At 40.9% G+C, this 17547-nt stretch overlaps 1 long non-coding RNA gene across 2 annotated transcripts; it reads left to right on the top strand.

Annotated features, from left to right (window-relative positions):
• On the top strand, nt 10889–12640 carry LOC110432321. Of its 2 annotated transcripts, XR_002449748.1 has the most exons (4): nt 10889–11287; nt 11357–11505; nt 11949–12034; nt 12405–12640. It is a non-coding gene; the product is annotated as an uncharacterized LOC110432321 (long non-coding RNA). The 2 variants fall into 2 exon arrangements; XR_002449747.1 differs by having other exon boundaries at nt 10890–11505.

The following is a 17547-nucleotide window of genomic DNA, read 5'->3' as shown; positions in this document are numbered from 1 at the left end:
CTATAGCATACTATCGGCTCAAAGATCAACCTAGACACCATGTCTAATTTGATTTAGGAGGGAATTTTAACCTAAGCATCATGCTTAATTTAGACTCCCTTGGAAGTAAGATCATCAGCCCTAAACTAAGCACCATGCTTAATTAAGAGAAAAATGAAACTACTCCAAACCTAGACATATACTAAAGCAATTAAAGGTAGCATGTGAGCATTTATAGAGTTCTACTCAAGTGGAGATGAAGTAGTGTGATTAGTTATTTAACAAATTGAGCATGTCTCAAAGGTAGGGACAACCAACATAGCAACATGGCAAAGGATGTTTTTATGTAAAGTACTCCCCAAGCTTGAATTTTGCAAAATTCAAATTTGGATGAATTTAATTCAATGTTGTATGATGATTGGTTGGACATACCTTGTGCTTGTCATTCATCCGTTCTTCTTGCTCCAATCCTAGAAAGGTTAGTGACAAAAATACCCGAAGGAAATTTTTTACAATTATCCTTATATGCTCAACACACAAGGTAATGTTGCAAATAATTAAAAACTCATATTATGATCTGATCAGTGCTTATTTTAGGACACTAAGCTTGTCCTTGGGAAACCATCAATTTATGTTAGCGAAGTGGTATCCCCTCCAACGCTGACCTATATCAAGATCAACTCAACGAGATCTGCAAAAATTATTATAGAGATATGCATCGACAACCGCCCTTTTAAAGTTTTTATAAATAGAAAGGAAGAGGGGGTTGGAGATCTCGAATGTGGTGATGTTGGAGAGACCAATGGATTGTGAAGATATTACATATGAAGTGGCTATGAAATAAATTCCATGCTCATTAATGCTTGGAGTGAAATCCATGTGGTGTGGTGAAAATGGTAAGGTGAATGTGGTAGAAAAGGAAAAGAAAAAGGATACACGGACGACTTGGTTCGAAACTAGCACAACTACCGTTCCCCGGCAAAGGCGCCAGAAAGCTTATTGGGTATTTTAAACGCAAATAGAAAAATCCACAAGCGCACGGATACCGATGTAGCCTTCACCCGGGAGTATTCCAGAGTATCGATTTTCCACAGGGAATGTGAGTGTACTAATTAAGATTCAAGATCACCCAAAGATAACTATATAATTAACTTTTGGTTGGAAGAGAGGAAGTTTCCTGAGAGTTCTCTAGTTGATCTAAGAATCAAGAATTACTTCAAAGATTATTTATTTCGGGACATCAGAGCACTAACCACAGAAAGAGATGAGAAGGGGGCTAGGAAGGTCTGACTACGGTCCTACAAACACCGATCCGAACAAGGTGGAATACATCGACCGTTAGGGCTGTCACTACCCTAGGGCTACCACAACAATCCGTAGGATTGGGTGCAATTCTAGGTAATTGCAAGACTAAACACCACATCTAATCTATTAATTACTACTCTAATGTTGCAAAGATTAGAGCACTTGATGCAAGCAAGAATCCAATAAATAACTTGAATGTAAATAAAAGTAATTAAAGAACTCAGGATTATGAATTGAAGAACCTAGAGAACGATGAAGAACGAACCAGTTGCTGCAAAAGTACAATGTCGAGGAAGATCCGACAGATCTGGCTCCTCCTTCGCTCTCCTCTTCTCTCTCCCTATTTTCTAGATTACAACTAGAACTAACTAGAACTAGAACTAGATGAACTAGAACTAGAACTAGATGAACTAGAGTTAGAACTAGAAGAACTAGAGGGATCCTCTCTACTTGGATGAAGAATTGAAACCCTAACTTTGATTCTGTAGAAGAGGTATGCTCTCCAGGGGCTAGGGGGCCTTGATTATATAGTCTTTTTAGATGAATCTGGGCCGTTGGATCAAACTGACATTAATCGCACTGTTTTCCTTGATCCTTTAGGTCGGTGGAGCGTGATCCGCGAAACGTGTCCTGATTGGACTCTGGAAGTGGGCAGGCGCCAAGGAGAGTAGGGCGGGCGCCCTGTCCCTGAGCCCTCTCGGCTTCCTGTTCGTTCCCGTGGCTTCTGAAGTCTTCTAGATGATAGAAAATTGCGCGGCACGTTAATATCTCTATGTAATCCCGACATGTGGGCCTTTCCTTCATATTTCCTGATAACCCCCTGCAGAAATAGACAAACACCAAAACTTGTGGAATTATGTCAAATAAAACCCTAAGTCTGGGTGTTGGTTGCATTTGGATCCTTTTCCATGATTAGTTGACGGTTAAATGTGAGCATTAAGGATCGTCAACAACGTTCACGCACACATGCTGCTTCTACTCCGGAAGTATGCATCCACATAGATCCACCTATTTCCATCTCCAGAACCACTCAAAAATATTCTACTCCTAATCCGAGAGAAAATAGCCAAAAACATTTCTGTTTTTCCCCTAAGAAATAAATGCACAAGTTATCTTGGTTACTACCACTTGCTATATTATTTCAAGAGATGAGTGCTCTAAAAAAAGAGAGAAGAAAAGAGAGAAAGATACGAGGAAATAAAAAGGGGCAAGTGCTCGGAACCTCGAAAGAAAAGAAAAAGTGAGACGAGAGGTAAAAATGGACAAGTGTCCGACAGTAGAATTAGGGGTACGAGATACCCACCTGAGAGGAAAGAAAAAGAAAATATATAGAGCATCTCATTCTCCTCATAAGTTTCAAAAGAGCAAGAAAGGTATATATCCCCTCAAAAGAGCAAAAGTAGAATTAGACTTTCACCATTATTATCACCATCATCACCATACACCATTCATTCGCCACACATGCATCTTGATTTGATTTATTGACAAGTTTCTTTGGATCCATGGTTTGACTATGCAATAAATGTCTTGTAAGTATGTATACTTTATCTCCCACCTATGAGCTCCAGATATAAAAAGACTTATTAAGAGTAGGGTGAGAGAGAATATTTTGGGAGAAGGCATATACCATAACTGCCTTGGTAAGGATCCAAAAATACCACAAAAGGGAGATCTGAGAGAGTCATACAAGGAATCTCTGAGTTTTGTTTGAAAATCTGCAAAAACTCCAGGGCTATAGCTGATCAAGAATAAGAGACATGGCACTTGACTAGACCGTTCTATCTTTTAACTACTCAAGACAGAAGTGACGATTACAAGTCCCATGGTAAAAGGTAAAATGAATAAGTTTTAAGTCTTGACAGTTTACTCTAACACAGAGATGAGACCTCATTTAGAAGCATGTGTACCGTCAATTTTCAAAGGTATTTCAGCAACTTCTGATCCATCGATGAGATTATCCTTGCTCTGGGACGAGCAAGAGGTAAGCTTGGGGGAGTTTGTTGACGGTCCTTAAGTATCAAATTTAATTATCAAATAAACAAAGAAAAGGATCCAAATGCAACCGACACCCAGACTTAGGGTTTTATCTAACAGAATTCCACAAGTTTTGGTGTTTGTCTATTTCTGCAGGGAGTTATCAGGAATTATGGAAGAAAGGCCCACACGTCAGGTTTACATAGAGATATTAACGTGCCGCGCAATTATCTTACATCAAGAAGAGTCGAGAAGCCACGGGAACGAACGAGAGACTGGACGGGCTCGGGGGTAGGGCGCCCGCCCTCCCCCTAGGGCGCCCGCCCTGGCCTTTCCACCAATCACGGCCAATCTCGCGGATCATGCTCCACCAACCTAAAGGATCAAGGATAACCGTTCAATCAATGTCGGTTTGATCCGACAGCCCATATTCACTTGGAGGGATTATATAACCAGACCCCCTGGCCCTGGAGGAGAGCACCTCTCAACCCTAATTCATTATTCATTAGGGAGAAGAAGCCTTTGATCAAGCCCTAGAGCCTCAATTGGATCTCTAGATTAGCATAGCTACATAAGATTAGAACTACAAAAAGTCAAGCTTCGATAAGTTTCCAGATCTGTCAAGAGGATTCTTGGTAATTCTCTATTGTTCTTCAATTATTCATCTTTGTTCTTTGATATTATGAATATGACTTTGTTCTACTTCAATATATTAATTATGACTTTGCTCTACTTGTTTATATTCGCAATTATATAGTTCTTAGTTTATCATAGTTATATACTTGGCTTAGTTAGATTGGAATTATACACATGTTTAGGATCGTATAGCGCTTATCCATCGGATCCATGGGTAAATGATAGATATTATGTAGGCGTGGTGCTTATACCGTATTTATCTGCGATTGTACCCTATATGCCAGATCGCGAGGTAGTTCGTGGTAGTGACAGCTCCATTGATTCTTATATAGTCCCCCTCTCGTGTATAGGGCTGGCATAGCAACATTATTACAGGGGAGTGATTGCGATGTTTCTCGTATTCCTTGATAATATCACTATGTATGGGTGTAATCCTGTCTCACAATGATTGCTAAGTATAATTGCACTAACTATGATATGCTAGACTGTATAGTTAAGAATAACTTAGGAAATATTCTTGTAGTTCGTCCTAATTCCATGCTAATGACTTGCTAGAATATCTAATTGTGGTGCTTATCATATTTATATGTGGCTAAGTTATGCTGATCAGATTAATTATCTTTGTCATCATTCATTAGTTTGTATATATCCTTTATGTGACACTTATTCCTATATGAAAGATATAGATAGATGCTCTCAATTATACATGCAATGATAGATACTCAATTCTATAATCAACATTGATGATTACTAATCCCTTCCCAGTGGTAAAAATATAAATAACGATACCTGTAATACTTCCCGGTTAAAATGCTACATCGGTATTAATCTGTGCGCTTGCATATCCCATTTGATTATTTATTTAGTTGAGCAATTGCATATTTCAATATCGCGTCTCTTATGTCATGCTGGGGATGACAACTTGGCTTTAGTGGCATGAGGGATAGGTTTGGCATTTTTGGCGCCGTTATCAGAATTAGAAAACTAAGTCTATTGGTAGTGACGTTCAGAATGCCCAACATCCGGTTGTGCTAGAACAGGAGCAGTGGTCAGTAGCTTTCACAAGGTGCGGAAGGCTACTTCACACCCCTCTGTCCAAGCGAACTTATGATCCTTTTGCAGCAAACTGGTCATCGATTTAGTAATCTTGGAGAAGTTGGGGATTAATCGACGATAATACCCGGCTAAGCCAAGAAAGCTTCAAACTTCCGAGATAGAAGTTGGTGCCTTCTAGTCCATGACTTCTTGTACCTTTGCTTGATCTATGATGATCCCATCTTCTGATAGAATGTGCCCCAAGAATTGAACTTTCTTAAGACAGAACTCACCCTTGCTGAACTTCGCATAGAACTGATGTTCTCGCAGTCGTGTCAGCACGACCCTATGCTCAGCATGATCTTGCTCATGAACACTACAACAAACTTGTCTAACTCTGGCATAAAGACTAAGTTCATCAGATACATAAAGTATGCAGGAGCATTTGTCAATCCAAAGGACTTGACAAGATACTCATACAACCCATATCTGGTAGAAAAAGCAGTCTTTGGTATATCTTGCGGGTGGATCTTGATCTGGTGATACCCGGACCTCAAATCTATCTTGGAAAACACTTTTGCCTTAGACAACTGATCAAATAGGATGTCAATCCGTGGCAGAGGATACTTATTCTTGATTGTCACCAAATTGAGTGGACGGTAGTCCACGCACATGCGTAAGGATTGATCCTTCTTTTTCACGAACAGCGCCGGGCAACCCCATTCAGACGAACTTGGCCGGATGAAACCTTTATCCAGAAACTCCTTCAACTGAGTTTTCAATTCAGTGAGCTCGTTTGGCAGCATCTGGTATGGTCTTCTAGAGATTGGTGCTGTATCTGGTATCAACTCTATAGCAAACTCTACTTCCCTATCTGGAGGAAGTTCTGGCATCTCTTCCAGAAAAACATTAGGAAACTCACAAAACACGAGGATCTGGGTTAAAGGAATCACTTGCGTTGCACAAGATATGCTAGCAAAGTCAAACCGACAAGGCAGGGGTACATGAAAAGAACCATTGCCCCGAGGCTCCCTAAGAGATAACACCCTTTTCCCTGCATCTATAACTGTGTCCCACTCTTTCATCCAGTTCATGCCCATGATGACATCCAAGACTAAACCAGGCATGACCACTAGATTCACTTAGAACACACGGTTACTTATGTCCAAGGTTGCCCCTCGAACCACTCTATTTGTTAACACATCTGCCCCTGCTAAGCTAATGCGATAGCCATAACCCAGATCTATAACTGCTTGATCATGCTTTTGTGTGAATGCTTGGCTCATGAATGAATGTGATGATCCAGAATCAAACAAAACAACTGCAAGATGTTGGTTGACAGGGAACATACCAGTTGTTACCGGTTCTCCTTCCGAGATCTCCTTGATCGAGGTGTGGTGCACACGGGCTCGGTAGGTTGTCTACTGCTTCTTGGGGTAGGGACATTCCTTAGCAAAGTGCCCCATCTTGTGACAGTTGTAGCACGGCCCCTTGGTCATGGTGTTGGCAGTTGGTGCTGCAGCTTGATTCGCCCTTGGCTTTGCTGGAGCCACTGCTACCTTGTACTACTGAGTTTGATGTCCTGTGTTTCTTTTATGCGGAGGTTGGAACCTAGCACCCGGGGTAGGATGATGATACTGCTGACGTCCTGCCACTGGTGCCCTGGACTGAGATGATCTGGCTTCAAAAGCCCTCTTACGTGACTTGGATGCACTGTAGTAGTAGTTGTTGTTCTCTTGAGTCAGACAGTCACTGAAAGTAGCTTGGGTCCCAGTACCCATAGTCTGTAGCATCTTTGGGCTCAAGCCTCTCTGAAAACTAGCAATCTTCTTAGCATATGTGTTAACGAACTCTAGAGCGTATCGAGCAAGGTTGTTGAAAGCGTGCAAATATTCTTTCACGGTCTTGGTTCCCTAAGACAGCTTCATGAATTCTCCAATCTTCATCTCCACCAGACCCGGAGGAATATAATTTCCCCAGAAAGCGGTGGTGAAACGGTTCCAGGTGATCGGGGTTCCCTCTGGATAGGTGGTACGAGGATGGGACCACCAAATCCCAGCAGGTCCCTACAACTGATGCGCTGCGTACTCTACCTTGAGCTCTTTGGTCATCTGAAGGAGATGGAACTTCTGCTCCATGGTGTTAATTCATTCATCCACTTCAAGTGGTTCCACGGCCTCCTTAAAGACCGGTGGTTTCGTGTCCATGAATTCCTTGAAAGAGCTGTACTGATTCACTTCTCGGCCGCCCTGGTTATCCCCATGATGGGTGTTGTCGGCGATGTTGTGTAGGACAGCTTCCATGTTTCACTGCATCTGTTCCATGTTCCACTGGCTTCCTAGAAACTGTGCGAAGAACACTTCCGCAATGTACAGAGGAGGTGGTTGTGGTGGCGGTGATGGTGCTCTTTCCTCATTCCTGTGAGCCCCACCTCTGGAGGAACCTTCTCCAGCACCGGGGTTGCGGTTACCCCCGCCACGCGTTTGCACCATTTGCATGCGTCAACAATAAGCAGTCGTTAGGAGTTGTTATCAACCAGTAGACATATGCAAAATCATGCCACACTGAATTTACTAACAAGAATTAATCTACACAATAAATAGAGGCACAATAATTCATCATCCACACACAACATCACTAACTGATTACTTAACATTTAGCTAACAGGGTTCGCATACATCAAAAATTGCCAGCATACATACACTAGACTCTCAGTGTCAACACAACTCAGCACATAAAGTCTTACACATCCAAGATCCAAATAGATTACAAGCACATGTCATGCAACAATGTTGACGGTCCTTAATGCTCATATTTAACCATCAACTAATCATGGAAAAGGATCCAAATGCAACCAACACCTAGACTTAGGGTTTTATCTGACAGAATTCCATGAGTTTTGGTGTTTGTCTATTTCTGCAGGGGGTTATCAGGAAATATGGAGGAAAGGCCCACACGTCGGGATTACATATAGATATTAACGTGCCGCGTAATTTTCTACCATCTAGAAGACTCCAGAAGCCACGGGAAGGAAGCGGAGGCCGAACGGGGCCAGGCACTGGGCGCCCGCCCAGTTGACCTGGGCGCCCGCCCTCACATAGAGTCCAATCAGGACTCTCTTTCGGGATATTGCTCCACCGACCTAAAGGATCAAGGATAACCGTTCAATCAATATCGGTTTGATCCAACGGCCCAGATTCATTTGAAAAGACTATATAAGCAAGGCCCCCTGGCCCCTGGAGATCATACCTCGTCTACAAAATCAAAGTTAGTGTTTCAGTTCTTCATCCAAGTAGAGAGGATCCCTCTAGTTCTTCTAGTTCTACCTCTAGTTCATCTAGTTCTAGTTCTAGTTCATCTAGTTCTAGTTCTAGTTCCTCTAGTTCTAGTTCTAGTTAGTTCTAGTTGTAATCTAGAAAATAGGGAGAGAGAAGAGGAGAGCAGAGGAGGAGCCGGATCTGTCGGATCTTCCTCAACATTATACTTTTGCAGCAACTGGTTCATTCTTCATCGTTCTCCAGGTTCTTCAATTCATAATTTCTGAGTTCTTTAATTACTTTTATTTACATTCAACTTATTTATTGGATTCCCGCTTGCATCAAGTGCTCTAATCTTTGAAACATTAGAGTAGTAATTAATAGATTAGACGCGGTGTTTAGTCTTGTAATTACCTGGAATTGCACCCAATCGTGTGGATTGTTGTGGTAGCCCTAGGGTAGTGACAGCCTAACGGTCGACGTATTCCACCTCGTTCGGATCGGTGTTTGTAGGACCGTAGTCAGACCTTCCTAGCCCCCTTCTCATCTCTTTCTGTGGTTAGTGCTCTGATGTCCCGATATAAATAATATTGAAGTAATTCTTGATTCTTAGATCAACTAGAGAACTCTTAGGAAACTTCCTCTCTTCCCACCAAAAATAATTATATAGTTATCCTTGGGCGATCTTGGATCTTAATTAGTACACTCACGTTCTCTGTAGAAAATCGATACTCTGGAATACTCCCGGGTAAAAGCTACATCGGTATCCGTGCGCTTGCGGATTTTTCTATTTGCGTTTAAAATACCCAACAAGCTTCACTACAAGAAATTTGGGCTTCTGTGACGATTACCAGATGACAGAACACCTATCTGTCATAAACACAGGCTGTTTATGACGACTGTTTAGTGGATGACAACTGTTTATGACCAAACTGTGTTTTCATCATAAACAACGTCATAGCATCTAGCTGCATGGGATTTATGACGATAGATTGTGACAATAGTTAGTTGTCATAAAATATAAATCTATTATAATTATTTTTAAAATATCTTGTTATCCCACATGGCCATTGGTGCATACTATTATATGTCCTAGGTGAATTATTTTTATCCTAGTTAACTCCTAGTCCCACGTAGGATTGAAGGAAGAAAATTTCAAAAGAAAATACCAAAATGTTGGTATTTGCGATGATAGATTGTAACAATAATTGATCATTATATATATTAATCTATTATAATTATTTTTAAAATGTTATATTATCCTATTTAGTAGTTGGTGCATAGTACCATATGCCCTAGTTATAGCCCCATGTAGGATTGGATGAAAAAATTTCAAAAAAACAACCTAGTTATAGCCCCACGTACGATTGGATAAAAAAAATTCAAAAAACACCAAAATGTCGGCTACCACAGGTTTTGAACCTGGGACCTGCAACCATTTAGCCATCAGCCGACTGCTCTAACCACTAAACACAAGTCCCTTTAGTTTGCTAAGGGTGAGTGTTCTATATGTTTTGTACTCTAGAGTTTGGATGCTGGCAAAAAGAGATCCAAAATTTGGCATGTCTGCTGACCACATTGGCAGGCTGCAGGTCCACCGCTGGCTGCAAAAAGAGATCCAAAATCGTATCCCTTACTCCACGGTGGACGTCGCCGGATGGAGATCCACACCTCCAATTTTCTTTTCAGTTTTGTTTTTAGTTTTATTTATACATTTAATAGGTTTTCCAATATATATTCTTTGTTTATTCATGACTTTTGTAGCTGGGACCATCTAGGGTCCGGTCAAAGTGTTTTTTCTAAGAAATCCAATGTTTGATTTGGTCAAATTAGGTCAAACTAGCCAATAAAAGACCTCAAATGAAAAACTTTTGAATATAAAGGAGTTAGAACTCACCAAGGTCTACCTTTTAAACATAGTACATTTTTGCATTTGGAAAAGTTCCAATAAACTCTAGTCACATTTTTGAAAACCCAAGGCGTGACTTGGTCAAACCTGGTCAAACAATGCACTAAATGACATCAAATGAAAATCTTTTGAATACAAGATATTTAGAGCTCATCAAGATACACATTCCATACATATGACATTTTTGCATTTGAGAAATTGTTTGTAAACTCTAGCTATAGTCTTGAATCACACATGGATTTTATGAAAATATATGTGGGACATGTGGATTTAAAACTGCACTTTCGTAAAACTTTGTCAAATGTAAAAGTTCCAATGTATCAAATGTAGATCTTGATGAGTGGAACAAACTTGCTATTCATGACTTTTCGAGTTGGGGCCGTCTAGGTTCCCGAAAACGTGCGTGTAGCCATAAAAATTTGAAATTTCAAAATTTGAGTGATCCAAACCTTCTCAGATGAAAAGTTGACCATTACACCAAATGTGTGTCTTGATAATATGAGACAATTTTTGAAACTTTGTAGTTCTCTATTATTCGGATGGAGCGATGACCAAAATTTTTCTGAAACTTTATATCACATAGTTTTTACATTTGAATTTATTTATTATAGTTTACAAAGTTAATTATATAATAACTATGAACTTTAAAAGAAATTAAAAATAGAAGTAACACCACAGTAATGGGCCAACTTTAAAATAAGCAAGTTACTATGCTCAGCCCATGTCATCTTGACCCCCGATTCAAGATCCGATGGCCATCGTTGCGCCCACGAAACATAAAAAGGACCAGAAACCCTAGCCCCCCAGCCCCGCACCGAGCGCCTTCTCCACAGCCGTGCCCTCTCCGCAGCTCCGCGCCGCGTCTTCTCCAAACCGTGCCCTTCGGCGCGGACTCCCATCCTTCATCCCGAGCAAGCGAACGACTGTAGGGGACAGTGCTCCACTCCTAACAAGCAGCGGCAGGGGCGGGAGCGGCGGCGGCTGGCGCTTCATCGACTCCTCGAGCAGCAGATCCACCACTCCTAGCCATGGAGGAGGTGGGTATAGGCGGCACAAAGGCTATTGGGGATCCGACCATGGAGAAGGTGTCTGCGTTGGGAGATCCAGTGGCGGCGCACAGCCCTCGTGTCCTCATCGGTGTCGAGCAAGGATGGCCAGATGCGAGGGGAACGATGACGACAAGCATAATGAGGTATAGCCCCTGTGTCCGCTCGTGCTCTGTAGGTCCTTGGCTCCGCACATCATCTTGTCTGTCCTGCAGGGTGCATCGAGATCCTTAGAATCCTGTGGGTGCTGGTGGTGGAGTGGGCCTCGCAGCAGGCCTCGCCGGCGACCGTGTTCTGGATCTCAAGCAGTCGCCCATGAGCCTCGGCACAAGATGCAAGTGCCTGAGATTTGCAAAAACTTCAGGTGCGTGTGGCTGAGCATTCCTGTTCTTGCGTAGCTTACAATTTGAAGACCTATTCTGGTAGAGGGAGAATTGTGGTGGTAGATCTAGAATGTTGTAAGACATTTTTTTAGAGGGCTTCTGTGGCCATATAGATTATACTATCTAATAACTTCACTGTGTTCCTTTTGTGAAATTGATAATCCCTTCAGTAGCTTACAATTTGATGAAGACCTGTTTGGGTAGAGGAACAACTGTCATGGTAGTGGGGATGGTAGATCCAAATCCTTTTGGTTTAACGAAATGTATATATATTTCTGTGCATGAAGCTTCCTGTGTTTTGTAATTTTTGTGCATGCAGCTTCCTGTGGTTAGTGATTTCTATGTATGCACATAGACTCTAAAATTGTTCTTTGGCTGAATTATATTTCTGCACCTTCCTGTGACATGTACAGACTACTTGCAGATTGTTATTATTGGCTAACCTGGAGGTATGAGGATGCTGTGTGGAACGAAGATTGGAGCTACATGAAATGAGGATGTTGCTATACTGTATGTTTTTTGATCTACCTGTATAGACTACTTAGCTTATATTTCATTAGGACTATCTGCTATATATCTGTTGAACAGATACTGTTGCAGTTTTGGAAACTTGTTTGTTCAGTCAAGTTTACCTCTCTGATATTCTCATATATATGCACTGAAAGTATTGCCCTGAAAGTATGGCATTTTATACTAGTTAATAACTTGGTAGTATAACAGAATTGTGCATTGAACTGCTGCCATTCTGAAAAATATGAACTTAGTTTTGAATTGATATTTAGACTCTCATGAACTTATTGGGCTCTCGAAAATATGTGCATTGAACTGCTTTAGAATCTCTGCTGAAAACTGATTTATCTTATATGCATTTGACTTTCAGGTAGCACATCTTATATATATGGACAACAAGCCAATTGAAGTGCTCGTGGATACAAATGTTTAGTTATTTTAGACTCCTTAGATTAGAGATGCAATCTTTAATTTCAGACTTATTTGATGTGAGCCAGGCTAGTTCATTGTTGATAACTTGTATGATAAAAGTGCTCGTGGATTTGAAATTATATATGTATGTTATGCTAACTGCTTCATTTGATTATTGTAATTTTTTTTGCTGTAGCAATGTCTTTGCCGAGGGCCCTGGCAATAGCTTGGAAAAATCCTGAGCATTTCTTTGCCGAGGGTCAGGGATGAGGCCCTCGGCAAACGTTTTTTTTTTAAAAAATAAAATTATTTCTTTGCCGAGGGCCTGGGGAACCCTCGGGAAAGAATTTTTTTTAAAAAAAGTCATTTCATTGCCGAGGGCCGGCCCTCGGCAAAGAAACCGCCAACGGTGCCGGCGCCGTGACGGCTGCTTTTCTTTGCCGATGGCCATCTTAGCCTTCGGTAAAGACCCCTTTGCCGTCTAAAAATTCTCCGAGGGGTCTTTGCTGAGGGCAGCCCTCGGCAAAGCCTTTGCCGAGGGTTTCTAGGCCTTTGTCGAGGGGTCCAGTAGTGATCACAATATACATGGTAATATTTTGTTTAATATGTTATGACGATTTTGTCCCGTCATTATATCAATGACGTGAGAGCTATTGTCACTATATCAATGACGATGTCTCCTGGTGGTCACAGAAGCTGGTTAGTGACCCACCTTCTGTGATGACAGTCATTTCGTCACCGCAGGCAGACAGTGACAGGAAACAGGCTCTGATCATCATAATCTGATTGTCACAGAAGCCCAGGATTCTTGTAGTGCTTTCTGGCGCCGTTGCCGGGGAACGGTAGCTGTGCAGTTTCGAACCAAGTCATCTGTGTATCCTTTTTATTTTCCTTTTTTACCACAATCACCTTATCATTTTCACCATACCACATGGATTTCACTCTAAGCATTAATGAGCATGGAATTTATTTCATAGCCACTTCATTTACTCCATGCTCATATGCAAAATCTTCCCAATCCATTGGTTTTTCCAACATCACCACATTCGAGATCTCCAACCTCCTCTTCCTTTCTATTTATAAAAACTTTAAAAGGGCGGTTGTCGATGCATATGTCTATATGAAATATTGCAGATCTCGTTGAGTTGATCTTGATATAGGTCAGCGTTGGAGGGGAAACCACTTCGCTGACATAAATTGATGGTTTCCCAAGGACAAGCACTGATCAGATTGTAACATGAGCTTTTAATTATTTGCAACATTACCTTATGTGTTGAGCATATAAGGGTAATTGTAAAAATATTCCTTCGGGTATTCTTGTCACTAACCTTTCTAGGATTGGAGCAAGAAGATCGGATGAATGACAAGCAAAAGGTATGTCCAACCAATCATCATACAACATTGAATTAAACTCATCCAAACTTGAATTTTGCAAAATTCAAGCTTGGGGGAGTACTTTACATAAAAACATCCTTTGCCATGTTGCTATGTTAGTTATCCCTACCTTTGAGACATGCTCAATTTGTTAAATACTAATCACACTACTATATCTCCACTTGAGTAGAACTCTATAAATGCTCTCATGCTACCTTTATTTGCTTTACTATATGTCTAGGTTTGGAGTAGTTTCATTTATCTCTTAATTAAGCTTGGTGCTTAGTTTAGCAATGATGATCTTACTTCCAAGGGGTTTTAAATTAAGCATGGTGTTTAGGTTAAAATGCCCTCCTGAATCAAATTAGACATGGTGTCTAGGTTGATTTTTGAGCTGATAGTATGCTATAGTAGATATTGGATATTTTGTTGGACTAACCCCTGCAGGAAAACTTTCAAAATCGACCTAGGAAGTCCTGAGATAAACTCACATTGGAGACAAAGAGAGAGACACATGAAGTTTAACAATTTACACAAGGAAGACATAGCTCACAAAAGATGATCCATGGAGGGTGCCAGAAACACGATGCACAACCGCTAAGAAAGGAAAGCTTCCACAAGGTGATATTGTACCATCACTCTTCAAGTAAGGTAACATCTTAAGGTACTTGACTATCACTTTTTATAAGCTTCTCCTTGGTTCTGGCATTCACATGGATAAAAGAGACAAACATGTATGATTTACAACTCTAGATTAACCAACCCAATCGATTCAATATGTTTAGTCCTTCCACCTTTGTGATCCCACACTCCTAATCATATGAGCTAAAATAATGCACACTCAATCTTTGGAAGATATATATATATATAACATAAGTATAGATAGATTATCTTTCCATTTGGTTGAGCGATCTGATCTGACAAATGTTTTAAATGCTACACTCATGATCCTATTATCCATCAACTTTGTCTTGCTTACTATGCTAAAGGTTAGAGAAGAACAAATACACTTTTGGTTCTGTTGGTGTTTTCCACCAACAGGGCCCATGCACTTGATCTCTGCCTTGTCTCTATGAGCAGGTACACTTCCAGCAAAATATGGAGGAGTATTACAACTCCCAGACTCCACCAAGTGAAGAATCTAGATCTAAAAGCACAAACACACTGGAGATACAGGACAATCAGGCAATCACTGCACTGAGATGCTTGAGGATGTAAACTACATCAACAACAGAAACAACAACTACTACAACCGTCCTCAACAAAACCAAGGTTGAAATCAACGGAGGCCTAACTACTCAGAGAGGCAATCCAGGACGCTCCGTCATCCCGATCTCCATCGGCATGGTGGACTTCCCAGAAGCACTCTGCGACTTTGGCTCTAGCGTCAACATGATGCTCAGGGTACTCTATGAAAAATTCTTTACATATCCTTTCCTAGAAACAACCATGTGTTGCAGCTTGCAGATCAGACACTAAGTTTCCCAAATGGAATATTGAAGAACCTCTGCGTCTGACTTGGTACCTTATACGCCCCAGCAGACTTCGTGGTGATAGAGACTGGTACTAATGAGAGGGCACCCATCATCCTAGGGAGGCCATTCCTAAATACCTCGGGAGCTGTCATCTACGCTAGTGTTGCCAAGATCAGTTTCTACATCAAGGGGAAGAAGGAGACGTTTTCCTTCGAGAACAAGATTACATAAATCTCAGAGCAATCCCGACATAAACCAAGGAAGAGGACCAACATGAGGAATAGGAATAAGCAAAGGTAGACCGAGTCAGCTAAGATGGTCACTGCAGTTCAAGGAGGTCAAGATCGTCGACTTAAGTCACCGTTCCTGACCAAAAAGGACGACCTAGTCACCTATCAGCTCCTGTTCGGAACCATGCCCCTAAAATCGACATACATTCAGCTCCAGATGGCTGATCAGACATTCCGAAAGGTTGAAGGTTATTGACATGGGAGAAGACAAGTACGATCCACCCATCATCCTTGGGGGACTGTTCCTCAGCACCGTTAAAGCAATCATTTACATTAGAACCGGAGTAGTCCACATGCACTTACCCTCTGAGAAGGTACACCACTATTTTACTGACCCTAACTATATAGTTGAAGACTCTAAGCAGGTCAGGACAAGAAGACGACGACGGAACCGCAACCAGAGGAGGCAAATCATCAAGGACGAATGGGCAGACTACGAAGGAGAAGTGGTAAGGTCTGAAGACATACAACTTGAACAGAACTATCCTGAGGAGACTGTAGCACCGAGTCAGGTGTGTAGAGAGAAGATAGTTATACATGAAGAGCAGGCGCCGCCAGAACCACCGACTACGCCATCCAGCAAATCCCAGGATGACTGAGAAAATGGAGATTCCCGTTCGGAGGACTTAAAGACACCGAACGCCTTGCCAAGAGGTAAACTTGGTAGTTATCTTTTTCCTTTCAATTATTTAAAATAGTTTGCTTAGTTAATCAGGTTCATATCATCTTGAAAAGAAAATAAAAATATTAAAAATAGTAAGCCCCATGTGATTATGCTCATGGCATAAAACCGATAAGTACATTCACTGTGGTGGCGTAAAAATGAAATAAATATATTCGTGTCCTATAAAAATAAAATTATGATCCTACCAAAGAGAGTAACATTTATTGAGGAGGCTCAACATGATAAAGGCTAGATATTTGTGCTAACACTTAACTAGTTCCACAAAGCTTTGTTGTCTATTTGAGCTCCATAGAATTCAATGATCAAAGACTAGCAGACGGAGGACATCCTAATCGCTGTCAGGATGCTGCCGACATTCAAATACACCTCGGCCACCTGCTAGCTACATCAAGAGAAATTATGTCAAAATCCAGCTTGGGGGAGAGCACCCCCATTTATCCAGCTAAGTGTTCTACTCACGTTTATATTTTACTCAAATAATAAAAAGATGCATAATTATAAAAACCCAACTAAAGATTTTGTGCTTATATATATATATATATTTGCTTAGTTTGCTAAATAAATAAATAAATAAAGTTTGCTATGAACCCTCATGATAAGCTCTCACATGGAAATGATGAATAGTTGGTCTGCCATGACTAGTTATCAAAATTGAAATCTCTCTCAAGTTTAGGCCTGACTGTTATTAAGATTTTCTCTAAACGTGAACTTGTGGGAAGAGTACTTGATCTGAAGTCTAAGTCGTTAACGGATATGATATGGGAAGGTTGAGCTGTTGTTTATCTGTTCTTAGAGATGCTAGAATTTTGGAGAATTTTATCTTTAAAAATCTTTAAAATATCACATGATGAGTTCCTGTATGATGAGAGTTTAAATTCCTACCACAGCCATATATACATGCTTGCTAGACTTTGAGCCACACATTTATTTTTTTTACTGCTTGTGAGCATTGAGTGTGGTCAAGCTGTGTAGACTCTTAGGAGCTTGTCATGTGGTTAAGTCAAGATTCACTTGCCCGTTCACTCATACATACTGCTTCTACTCCGGAAGTACACATTCACATCCATCCATCCATTTCCATCTCTAGATTCACCCAAAAGTATTCTACTCCTAATCTGGGAGAGAATAGCCAAAAACATTTCTGTTTTCCCCTGTGAAATAAATGCTCAAGTTATCTTGGTTACTACCACTTGCTACATTATTTCAAGAGATGAGTGCTCTAAAAAAAGAGAAAAAAAGATACGAGGAAATAAAAAGGGACAAGTGCCCGGAACATCG

The sequence above is a fragment of the Sorghum bicolor genome, chromosome 2 (genome assembly GCF_000003195.3).
Source record: "Sorghum bicolor cultivar BTx623 chromosome 2, Sorghum_bicolor_NCBIv3, whole genome shotgun sequence".
In the NCBI taxonomy this organism is placed as follows: domain Eukaryota; kingdom Viridiplantae; phylum Streptophyta; class Magnoliopsida; order Poales; family Poaceae; genus Sorghum; species Sorghum bicolor.
Note: the sequence above shows the minus strand (reverse complement) of the source record. Positions and strands in the feature narration are given on the sequence as shown.